This window comes from Eurytemora carolleeae, unplaced genomic scaffold (genome assembly GCF_000591075.1).
Source record: "Eurytemora carolleeae unplaced genomic scaffold, Eaff_2.0 scaffold77, whole genome shotgun sequence".
Classification (NCBI taxonomy): Eukaryota; Metazoa; Arthropoda; class Copepoda; order Calanoida; family Temoridae; genus Eurytemora; species Eurytemora carolleeae.
The window spans coordinates 1-13,164 of NW_019396022.1; positions in this window are offsets into that span (position 1 = coordinate 1).

Consider the following 13,164-nt stretch of genomic DNA (forward strand, 5'->3'; position numbering starts at 1 on the left):
GATTGTACATTGACACTAAGCTGCAGGAGGATTTATATTTATCAGTAAATAATTAAGATCAGAGCTGGGAACTTTTGAATGGTGGATATCGGGATTAATGCTTGATCCACTCTTTTTCTTAATCTCCAGATTAAATAATGCTTGCTCTCCTCTTGTTATTAATCTCTAGATTAATTAAAAGAACGGGATTAAGGATATCCCATTCTAAAGTTTTCAGATGCTTGCTCTCCTCTCGTTATTAATCTCTAGATTAATTAAAAGAACGGGATTAAGGATATCCCATTCTAAAGTTTTAAGCTCAGTTAGCGTAATTTCAAGTGACCCTCCATGCAAATATTTACAAGGGTACCGGCCTTGAAACCTTGATCTGATCAAACATTTGGAAGATACCGTCATTTGTTTTAACCGGGAAAGTGTTTATTCTTGTAAGTTTCTCCATTGCTTCTTATAAACAAAAAAGTTACATTTGCAGAGAAACTGCAAATAACAGTTTACAAAAGCAATGATTTCATTCATGTATACTTGATCAGACATTGATTTCCAGGGAACCGAAGTAAATCCGGCGTTGCTAACTTTTAATGGCGGGTCACTTGCAATTACGCTTACAGTCCCTTTAAGAATCAAGAGGGTTCCATTCTCTATAAGTAACTTTGTATGATATTCCCTCCAATGAAAGTACGATAATTTTGTAGAAAATTTACATCAATAAAAGTGACGCTGTACAAACAGTTTTTGCGAACTTTTGCTTGAAAATTTACACTATATACATTGTTCATTAATATAATAACAACACAATTCATAACTTTGCAGTCTTAATCCACTTTGCTTAATCTTAATCCACTTTTCTTAATCTTAATCCACTTTGCTTAATCTTAATCCACTTTGCTTAATCTTATTCCTCTTTGCTAGACGCAAAGATGCAGAGCTTGTGCTAGTAGTGATTAGAAAAAGAAAAATTTGTTCTTTTTTCTTAATCTAACAAACCCTTTAATTTAAGATGAAACTATTTGGCACTTTTTTGATAAAAATGCTCAAATCCGCCTTTCACCATGTTCAAAAGTTTTTTTGGAAACATTTAAAAAAATTATTTAAACATTTTTTTTCATAACTTTCAAACTCATTCAAATTTTTGCTTTTTGTGAAAATTAAATCACTAATGTAAGCCAGAAAAAAATTTCGTCAAAATATATCAAGATGAGTATCATCTGTCTTGAAGCACTAATTTCAGAAACTTTAAATCAGTAAAATCCCTTTTAAAAATAAGAAAATTATAAGCAAAAACCAGCTTTTTTAAAAGATATTAGCTGGAGGGCCCGGCGTTGCACGTGGCAAAAAAATTTGAAAAAACATTGATACAACACTCCCCGGCCACCCATTAGTGCCCACAAAAAATGCCAGCTATTCGGTCCAGCCGTTTGGCCGGCTATTGGTGACTTATATATTATCAAAAGTCTTCTTTTATATTATAGATTTGTGATAACTGATAGTATTTAAAAAATTAGTTTTTTTTAGCCTTAAAAATACAATTTTTGAGTTATCGAAAAAACGATAAATGGACTTTATTCAGCGGTTCGATCAATGCGTATCTTTCAATATCCATATTAACATGTTTTGAACAAATTGAAAAATCGACCTACACCCTTTTTGTTTTGTTTGGATTTTTTTATTGTCATGTATTACTGTATATTTTTTGCTGATGCAAAAAGGATTTTACGTTTTCGATGAAATACGTTAAAGGGACAGACCGGCTATGTAAGGTATGCAGTGTTGTGGAAAAAATCTGTAGGATTCATTTGAGACATATAAAACGTTTCCACGATGTATAATTACTGAGTTTGAGTGCATGGTCGACGTTCAAAATCATGAATTTGGGTGGATAGGTTTTCAGAATCGGTTTTTTAAAATTAATTAATAATGATGACGAAAAATAAAGTAAAAATTATACGATAAACTAATTAGATGGTTAGGAACATATTTCTTAAAAATTCTTCAAATGTCTTCTTTTCAATAAAAATTCCAGAAAATCTACAGAAAATCTTTGTGAATAATGAGAAATTATAGAAACTAATAATTGAAAAAGATTACTTATTTTTGATGATAAGATTAATTTTTCTTTTCTCGACCTGTTCCTAAACAACTAATTAGTTAACTGTAGAATTTTGTTAACATTTTTTGTCGTCATTATTTAATAATTAAAAAAAAAAACAATTCTGAAAACGTATCCACCCAAAAGTACGATTTTGAACGTCGACTTTGTGCTCAAACTCAAAAGGATTTACAGATCTTTAAAACACTTTATATGTCTCAAATGAATCCTAGAAAATTTGTCAAAAACACTGCATACTCAGTTCAACTACCTTACATTAGCCGGGTTGTCCCTTTAATGCGTATATTCAAGTTAGAAGACGATGTAACCTTTAAATCATTTTATTAATTAGGTCGTCATTAAATTCTCATTCTTTGTGGGTTAACCTTCATCCATCATGATAAATGAATATGATGATATTTTGTCTAGAATAAGCTTTGTAAATAATCTTTTTAATCAAAATAATGAATTGTACACCAACTATGCAAATAAAGAATATTATACCATGATTTATCAACAATTATACAAATATTTTTAACTGTCCTTTATATAACTATATTCAAGAATGGAAGCAAGATTAAATGTTTATGGTAGTAACTAGTCGTAAAACCTTACTAGGTATGCATTTGAATAGTGTTGTACACGGGGGGGGGGGGGATTATGGGAGCAGCCCCCAGTAGGTGTTAAATTATTTTAAAAAAACGTCAAGCGAAATTATTTTTTAAAGATGTGTCAAAAGGAAGTGAGTTTTTGTCACAAAGTCAAATTTTCTAATCCTTATATCTTCGCAACCTGTTGGTGTAAACCTTTGAAGTTTTGAAATATCAAAGGTTTACGATACTTGGTTGCAAAGATATAGGAATTAGAAAATTTGAGTTTGTGACAGAAAATCAATTCCTTTATCGTTAATTCCAAAAGTCATTTGATTTTTTTTTAAAGTTAAGAAAACAGTTTAAAAACTATGGCAGAACTGATAAATATTATGCAAATTGAATTCTTAAATTACCGATTTTACATTGAAAAAAGAGATACACTTGATTTTTCAAAAAAGAAGGTGTCATTGAGAATAGTTTTCTCCCTGTTTTTTTACTTCATTTGTTTCATTTAAATCTAGTTAAAATTTAATAAATTTTTTATTATACCTGAAAAGTGAAAACTATTTGTCTTCAAATTAATGTCAAATACGCATAAGAGATCTTAATTCCACAGTTTGATGGGGTTCACTGTATTCTTTTCTATATTTACCTTGTAAGGACGAGGATGATGAGAGTGTTGGAGGTTAATGTAACCATTGTCAGTAGAGGCCATATCACGCCTACAATCCAATCCAATCAATCAATCAATCAATCAAACAATCATGTTTTCTTAATCTTAAAGATAAATGTTGTACAAAAAAAATAATTATTAAATGCATTGAGAAGTTTTTTTTTTATTTTGTAACAAATAAAAATTAACGATTGTTGCAAAAAAATTGAATTTCCAAGGGATATACAGTACAATATAAATGATCGAGTATAATGTATGTATATGAGTAAAATGTTTTAATTAAAATATGGTGGTTAAAAGTTTAAAAAGAGAAAACCGCTTTATGGAAACTAGGGTTTCCAATTGGAATTCCGTTGCGCGGAATTTACAGGACTCGCAACTGCGCGCAAGAAAAATACACTTGCGTTGAAGACCCTAATTGGAAACATTAAAACTGGGTCTTGAAAATAAATGTGTATGAAAAACCATGGATTAACCCTCGATCTTTTCTAAATATTTCCCGAAAGCTCTTTTTTGTGTTGTTTAAGCGATGCCTTTCGTCTTCAATGGCTCATTTATTAAAAACCTGTTATGGCAAAAATTAGATGCATTTATCTTTCTACCAACGCATATCATTATCCGCTATACTCTTCTGACCTACGCCACATCCGCTATACTACACTTCCGACCTATTAGCACTTGTTTTTACTGTTGTAAGTTGACATGTGGCCGCAGCGCCAGGCCAGTTCTAACCTGTTCCAGCCGCGGCGCTCGACCCCCTTTAGCCTGTCTAAGCCGCACAGCTCGGTCCATAAATTGTCTAAACCTAACCTAAACCTCAAATAATAGAAAATAAAACAGCTGTCGTAGGTCTGATATTGCAGTAGGTCGGAAAGTTAGTAGGTCAGAAGTTCAGTAGAGGGGATATTGCGTAAAGACGATGTAACTTTACCCAAAAGTTAGCTGATCATTAGTTGTCGGCAAAGTGCATTGCGGCAATTCAATGCGCAGATTTCAGCGCGACACAGAAAATTACAAATCTGATTTTTCTGGAAATCAGTGTATTCACCGATAATCCGATATTAGAACAAAATACCTGTAAACTTCATGTCAATGGCACAAAATATCTATACAATGTTGTTTAGATATTTTATCATCTTGTTAAAACAAATTGAATTGCCTAGAAGAGGGAGAGCAAAGTGGGATCCACCATATCTAGAATCTGCTGTAAAGAAGTAACAAGTTCCCTGCTCCTCACATCTAGCAATTTTAAGGTCATAAAAGGTCATATAAGGTCTTTAAAGTTTAAAGTTAATAAGATGTAATTATATATATTGACCTTAGAGATAAAAGTTGCAGTATGGAGATAATAAGAATTAGGAATGCACAAAACATAAGAAAAAGAAGGACAAGATTAGCTATTTGAGGACAGGGTAAACTATAAGGACCAGGTAAACTTTAAGGACAAGGCAAACTATGAGGCCAAGGTAAACTTTGAGGACCAGGTAACTTTGAGGAAAAGGTGAGCTAGAAGAACAAGGTAAACTGTTAGGACATGGTAACCTTTGAGGACAAGGTAAACTATGAGGACAAGTTAAATTATAAGGACAAGGTAAACTATAAGGACAAGGTAAACAATAAGAACAAGGTAAACTATAAGGACAAAGTAGAATTAAGGACAAGGTAGACTATAAGGACAAGGTAAACTATGAGGACAAGGTAAACTATGAGGACAAGGTAAACTATAAGGACAAGGTAAACTATAAGGACAAGGTAGACTATAAGGACAAGGTAGACTATTAGGACAAGGTAGACTATAAGGACAAGGTAATCTATGAGGACAAGGTAATCTATGAGGGCAAGGTAATCTATGAGGACAAGGTAAACTATAAGGACAAGGTAGACTATAAGGACAAAGTAATCTATGAGGACAAGGTAAACTATAAGGACAAGATAATCTATGAGGACAAGGTAAACTATAAGGACAAGGTAGACTATAAGGACAAGGTAATCTATGAGGAAAAGGTAAACTATAAGGACAAGGTAGACTATAAGAACAAGGTAAACTATAAGGACAAAGTAAACTATAAGGACAAGGTAGACTATAAGTAAAAGGTAATCTATGAGGACAAGGTAAACTATAAGGACAAGGTAATCTATGAGGACAAGGTAAACTATAAGAACAAGGTAGACTATAAGGACAAAGTAAACTATAAGGACAAGGTAGACTATAGGGACAAGGTAATAAAATACAAAGATCAAACTTCAAGATGAAAGAGCTGAAGTAAAACTAGAAGGACAAGGTAAACTATAAGGACAAGGTAAACTAGAAGGACAAGGTAAACTATAAGGACAAGGAAAACTAGAAGGACAAGGTAAAAAAGAATGATTAGGTGAGCTGGAAGGACAGATAGAAAAAAGCATAAACTAAGAAGAAAAGAAAAAAACTAAGTATTAAGAAAGAGTTTGATATAAGAAAGTAGGTTAGAGAAATCTCATTATTATCCCCCCTGCTGTTTAATGTCCCAAGAAAGGTGGGGAAATTAACTGGAAATAACATAAACATAAATATAAACAAACCATATAAGATAAAAACAGACTTACGATGTAACGTTGGAAACATTTTGTCCCAGAGTTAGGTTTTCAGATATATCCATATCCACCAGATCTAAACATATATATATTCATATCAATCAGATCTGAAAATACATATTATTCAGATCCAAACATTATATATATCCATCAGATCTAAACATATATATCCATCAGATCTGAACATATATATCCATATCCATTAGATCTGAAAATACATATTTATCAGTTTTAATGACTAAATAATCATTAAAGGGACTTTAAGCGTAATCTCAAGTGACCCTCAATGTAAATTTGGCAATGTCCGATTCACAACGCTATGTCTGATCAAATATGAATTAGATATCAATGTTTCTAATTTTGAAAACTGATCATTTTCAATTGTGATTTTTCTAACAAAAGTAACTTGCACATTTCTACTACAGGAAAGCATATGGGAATTATCAGAAATAAGCAGTTAGAAGACGAAAATATCTTCCGCATTATTGATCAGAGTCCAAATTTAATGAATTTGAGCCGCGTCTCAAATCCTCCAAAAACCGGTTTCAATTTCAATTGAGCGCCGGCTAAAATTCTAAAAAATCTAATACGATTTTAAGGAAAACTAACCATATTTGAGCCACGGCTCAAATTCTTTAAATTCCGCCTCAGATAAATGTTTTAAGGGCACATTGTGATTTAAAGGTCTCACGCTCTCAAACAAAAAAGTATTTTGCCAATTACTTCTTAAAACCTAAAGCTAAGAACCAGTGCTTTAAATGTAAAAGGGTAAAGTTATAAATCAGATAACTCCATCTGTTAATAAAGGGTTACTAAAAACTATGGTTAAATCCCTTTAAATGATCAGGGTGAAAATAATTTAGTGAGTTTCTGCAATTTTTTTGACAATCCAACATGAAATTTTTTTTCAAACATCTCGTCTGTAAAGTTTAAAGTTTTGCGAGTGTTCTTTGTTAAGTAAACATTAATGTAATGATGTTGTAATATTCGGTTTAGTATTGTGTATTTAACCCAACTCTAGTTTAAACAAATTCTCTTTAATAGCAATCCGTAAATTCAGTTTTTATAAATATTTATACTCTCACAAATCTTGAAAATAAGCTTAAGAACAATTTAATTTATTCTTTTTAATGCTTAATAATTTTCTTTAACGCTTTTTATGCATATTTACTCCAAGCTCTAATATTTACTCTCAAAGAAGAAGAATTTTCTAAGCCTAGATAAAGAAGTAATAACGGTGTTAGGTATTTTCCCAAATGCAATGGGGCCGGGCGCTGTGGCTAGGATGGTCTATGGGGTCGAGCGCTGATGCGGCTAGAACAGGTTAAGGGGTCGAGCGCTGCGGCTAGGATAGTCTATGGGGTCGAGCGCTGCGGCCAGGATGGTCTATGGGATCGAGCGCTGCGGCTAAGATGNTATTTACTCCAAGCTCTAATATTTACTCTCAAAGAAGAAGAATTTTCTAAGCCTAGAAAAAGAAGTAATAACGGTGTTAGGTATTTTCCCAAATGCAATGGGGCCAGTCGCTGTGGCCAAGATGGTCAATTGGGTAGAGCGCTGATGATGCTCCCACAGGCTATGGGGCCGAGCGCTGCGGCTAGGATGGTCTATGGGGTCGAGCGCTGTGGCTAGAACAGGTTAAGGTGTCGAGAGCTGCGGCAAAGACATATCTAAAAAGTTGCCGTTTGGTAAATTGTAAATTTTGGAAGTTGCCACTTGAGAAAAGTCCTTTGGAAAAGTTCTTAACATATACATCGTAAAAAAAACTTGATATTTTATTTTACGCAAGGAATATTAAACTCTATGAGTCTACAATTTACATCACCCTTAGGTTAATAAAACTTTAATAAAATTCGCATTTTTTAAAGCCATTCAAGTTTTGAAAAAGTGCTAATTTACGTTCGGGGATCGTGAGCAAAAAAGGGTGAGATAAATTTTGCAAAACATGTCCAATCAGCAATTAATTTTATAAGCTTTTCAAAAAAAAATGTAAATACTAACAACTGAAAACGGGTAAAAGCAGATATTCAGTTATGGAAAAAATTTAGGCATTAAGGCAATATATCTAAGGACTCAGGCAGTGTTGTAAAAGCCTGTTTTTACCTAAAGCAATGGAATGTAGATTTTAATAAAAAGTCGACACATTAAAACACCCTTAAAAGTGGTTCAAATACCCCCCCCCCTTCCCCCTTTAACGGCCGGGAGTATAGTTAAAGATTTTAATCAAGAAAAGTTTACAGACTATATATCACCCCTAGGGTAATAAAGTTTTATTTGAGAATAGGCTAGTTAATGCCAACAAGTTTACTTTTAGCTTCTTAAAGATAAAAGTTAAGTAGAAAAGGATTTTCTTGTCCCAGAGGAGAAATTCCTTTTTCAAACTTTTAATGAAAGGAAAATAAAGTGAAATTTAGAAAATGAATAAAAGAAGTGTCTCTTGCAATTGCATGAGATTCTTTTTTAAGCAGTACAGACTTTATTTTGACACTTTTTTCCGAAATTTAACGTTTCTTTTTTAAAACTGGGCTTTAGTGCATTTTATTTAGTCTTTTCATTGGTTTGGAGTAGTTACTTGAATTTGGATTTTTCAAAAAGAACAAAACATTATTTAAGTAAAAAATTGAGCAACATGAGTTAAAGGGATTGTAGGCGTTAATAAAAGTAAGTAGTTAGCGCCGAAATGGGGCAAACAGTCCCTTTACCGCAAAATGGGACTGTAAGCGAAAATTTTTAGTGCTCAGCACCATGCATGAAAATATGTCCATACCGGGTTCACAACGGTAATCTTTATCTAATCATTAATATGGAAGATATTGTCGTTTTTCTAGGCTTAAAAGTTTTTAAATTCTGATAATTCTAAGATGTTTTCCTGCCATAGAAATGGGCAAGTCCCCTTTCCCTGAACTTGAAAAGAAATAGTTTTCAAAATGTTAAACATTTCATCTTTGATTTGACAAAGCTTTCAAGGGTACCGTTGTGAATCAGACATTGTCCTTTTTTCATGCAGGGTGACTTGAAACTAGTCTACAGTCCCTTTAAATAAAGCCTGAACTATGTTTACAGGTAAACTATTGATTGATTGATTGAAGTTGAGAATAGGGGGGAGGGGAGGAGTAGGGGGGGGAACGTAAACAAATTGAAAAGATATTTAGTTTCCCTGATTTAGACAGGATGCAGATTAAAAATAAACAAAATGTTTAAATAAGATATTCGGCATTTTACCATTTCTTAACACCAAGACTAAGCAGTGCTGTGTCTATGTTTTTTTTAATTTAAAAAAGTTATTTAATTTATGTCTAAAATTTCTAAGTTTTAGTTTAAGGTATTCTGAAAATATTGTGGTATTCTAATAGGCACAAAATACCTTTAATTTTGACTAACATTTTTTAGAAGTATATACAACTATTTACAGTTATTCTCAAATTTCAACAAAGTCATATTTTGTACAAATTTATTTTGCTAATTTGTCAGAGCTGAAAACTTTAGAATGGTGGATATCAGGATTAATGCTTAATCCACTTTTTTTCTTAATCTCCAGATTAAATATTACTTGTTCTTCTCATGAATTTAATCTCCAGATTAATTAACAGATCGGGATTAAGGATATCACATTCTAAAGTTTTCAGCTCTGGACATCCTTTGCACAAAAGTTGAAATTTAACAATTTCAAAAAGCTGAACTTCAGCAGATCTGAAATAAGATTCCAAATTCCAAAATGATAAAATTTGTGAAAATGCAAGAAGTTATGCTTAAGAATTAACTCATTTTGGATTCAAAAATTAGTTTTAAAACATTTTTTTTTGCAAGTAACTTGAGTTTTTTTTTAATCTTTATTGATCCTGCTAGTCCTGTTGTTTATCACACTATGTGTGTACACATATGCAATATTATCATTTCCCTCTGTTTTATCCCAATGTTTTTAACATATTTCCTCACCACATCCTAAAATTCCCCTAGTTTACCCTCCCCCTGGAGATAGCGGCGATGGGAAAAACAAATCTCAACCTCTGATGGCATCCCCTCGGTTGAATTACGTTTTCCTAATTTTAACTCAAAATAATGATTATCAAATGCATGATGGGGAGGGGGGGGGGTGCATTCTCTTCGACCCCCTTGCTCCCTCTGCCCCCCCCCTGTATCCTTGATTACCTGTATTATATCCCCCAACCTGTTCACCCTCCTCCATTATGATTATTTCTGCAAATAAATTAAAATTAATTATTTCTATTTTCTAATTGGATTTAATGATGGTAATTAACCAAAGTTTATTGAGGAATCATAGAAAATGAGTTTTCCTTGGATAGTTAATATTGAAAGAGCAACCATCAAAAATGATTGATATATACTTGATTTTCTATTTAAAAAAATTGAAAATTTACTTGCAGTTTATGAAGAAAGAGAAAACAATTGATATAACTTATCTATTTTCCAGATAGAAATACAAATCTTCCTTTTTCTTTCCAAGAAATAGAGTTCCATTGTGAATGGAGGATTAATAATACTAATACTTAGGTTCACAACGCCTTTAAGGATTATATGTTGTATGAGGTATGTATTGTATAAAGCTTTAAGAGAGAAATAAAATAAATAATATCCCAGAAATATTCCAATAAAAATAATTCAATGGATTTTTAAAGGAACTGTTGTATGGCCCCTGATCTGCATACTGCAGCCTGATTCTAGATTAGCTCTAATGTACACTATCTTTAGGGTAGCCATCCATCTCAGCTGCTGGATACCATGCTTGGCCTATTGCCAGATGATCATCAACCCTGTTTTTTCTTTAAGTACCTGTTGATGGAGAATGGAATTTGAGAGGCTAGCTGGCAGCAATCAAGGTTGATGATTACAGTCTTCTTGGACCTGAAGCTGACAAGCTATACAATTTGTTGTATCCAGATGGGTTTGCTGCTTACTCAGCAGCAGATGTCAACATTGAGACTGAAGAAGTTATTGCTGTTTCTAGCCAGTCATCTGAACAACACAGACTAAGAAAAAGAGTGGATGAACCCGCTTTGGTAGTAATCCGTTAGGCAGAATAGCACAGCCATCCTCCGCTCAAGATGACCTTTTTTACTATCATGAGAACTTTGGCAGTCAAGCTAGGAAGTGTGAGGGATCCTGTTCATTCAACCAGGGAAATGCAATGACCGGCAAGAGGAGATAATTTCTACTGCTGGTTCTCTATCTCCTCTCCTATACATCAAGGATACCTTGTCAAACTGAAATTTTCTGACTGATAATGGTGCATTCAAAGCCAAAACATAAGATTCACTGCCTTGGCACATAACACCTGGAAATTGCCAAGAGAGAGTTCCAAGCTATGAAAGAAGCTCATATTATCTGTTGTTTAGACAGTCCTTGGGCTTCCCTCTCCATATGGTGCCTAAAGCAGATGGGTCCTGGCGCCCATGCAGTGATTACCCCAGGCTCAACAATGCAACAACTCCAGATAGGTAGCCATTGCCAAACATCTCCGAGTTTTCAGCTAGGCTGGCTGGCTGTACTACTTTCTCTAAATTGGATTTGGTGAAGGGATATTATCAAGTTCCTATGTACCCAGATGACATCCCTAAGACAGCTATTATTAAAACATTTGGCCTCTTTGAATTTTTGAAGATGCCCTTTGGCCTGAGAAATGTTGGCAACACTTTCATGAGACTGATGTAGGTTGCAGGAGGCTGGCTTGATTGTGAACATGAATAATTGTGAGTAAGTCTCAGAAACAGGGTATCTTAGGACACCATGTTTCTGCTGATGGTATCCGCCCCATCATGAAGCATGTTAAAGGCATTTGCAAGGAGCTACAAAGATTCCTATGATTGGCAAATTTTTACAAGAAATTTATCACTGGGACAGCCAAGATTCTCTGTTGACCAGTCCTTTTAACCCCTAAAGATGATGCAATGTTGGTTGTACCTCCTCAAGTTAGCCGACCAAAGAAACCAACCCCTGAGCTTCCTGTTTTGCATCAGCCTCAAAAATCTAGTGGGCCTCCAGCAGGTTCATCAATGCTGTCTTTAACAACTGCTCTTAAGCTCCACCCTCGCTAGAAGACTGATTACCACCCCTTTTTCCATATAAAACGTTTCCACAATGTATAATTACTGAGTTTGAGCACAAAGTCGACGTTCAAAATCATGAATTTGGGTGGGTAGGTTTTCTGAATCGTTTTTTTTTATTATTGAATAACGACGACGAAAAATATAGTAAAAATTTTATAATAAACTAAATAGATGTTTATTTTTATTTTTTAGTTAATTTTATTTTCTTAAAATTTTCCTAAACAACTACTTAGTTTATTGTAGAATTTTGTTTACATTTTTTGTCGTCGTTATCTAATGATTTAAAAAAACAATTCTGAAAGCGTATCAACCAAAAAGTACAATTTTGAGCGTCGACTTTGCGCTCAAACTCAGGATTTACAGATCTTTAAAAAGTTTTATATGTCTCAAATGAATCCTAAAGAATTTGTCCACAACACTGCATACTCAGTTCAACTACCTTACATAGCCGGTCTGTCCCTTTAACGTGGTGTTGATAATTATTATGAAGAATTTATAATGAAGAAGTACGTGAAATATAAATGAAATATATGAACTATAAAGATATGAATAATTTAATACGGCGAAATTATGAAAATATGCTATACAGTATGCACTCATACTAATACTAATATTAAAAGAAAGGTGTCGTTACTTATTTGCGTAAAATTTCCATGAATTTTGATTGATATATCTAGATTTGACCGAGTTTATTTCGTTGCAGATTGGACATTCCTAGCTCTAGTTAGTTTCGCGTGGATGAAAGTTAAGAATGCTGTCCATGTTTACAAAGCTTAATTATACGATTTCAAATATTTAAAAAGAAAATAATTCTCTTTGAGGTGTTCGGGACTCACCTAATATATAAATACATATAATTAGCATGTCTGCAAATATTTAAATAACAAATACTAACAAATATTACCGAAAACCAACTATATTACTTAGAATAAAATGTTTAATTGCAAATAACACTTTTTTTTTAAAGAGTGAAATGTCAGATGTTCAATGGTGTCCATATAAACCTTTAACTGAGAAAAAAAATGCAAATATTTTTTTTCGTCTGAAATTTGATTGTTTTCCTTTGAGGTTTCTTTCTGCATAGAGAAAGAAAGAAATTTTCATAATTCAACACATTTCAAGACTATTGTGTATTGTTGTGAATTGGACATGCACCTATTCATTGAAAGGGGGGGG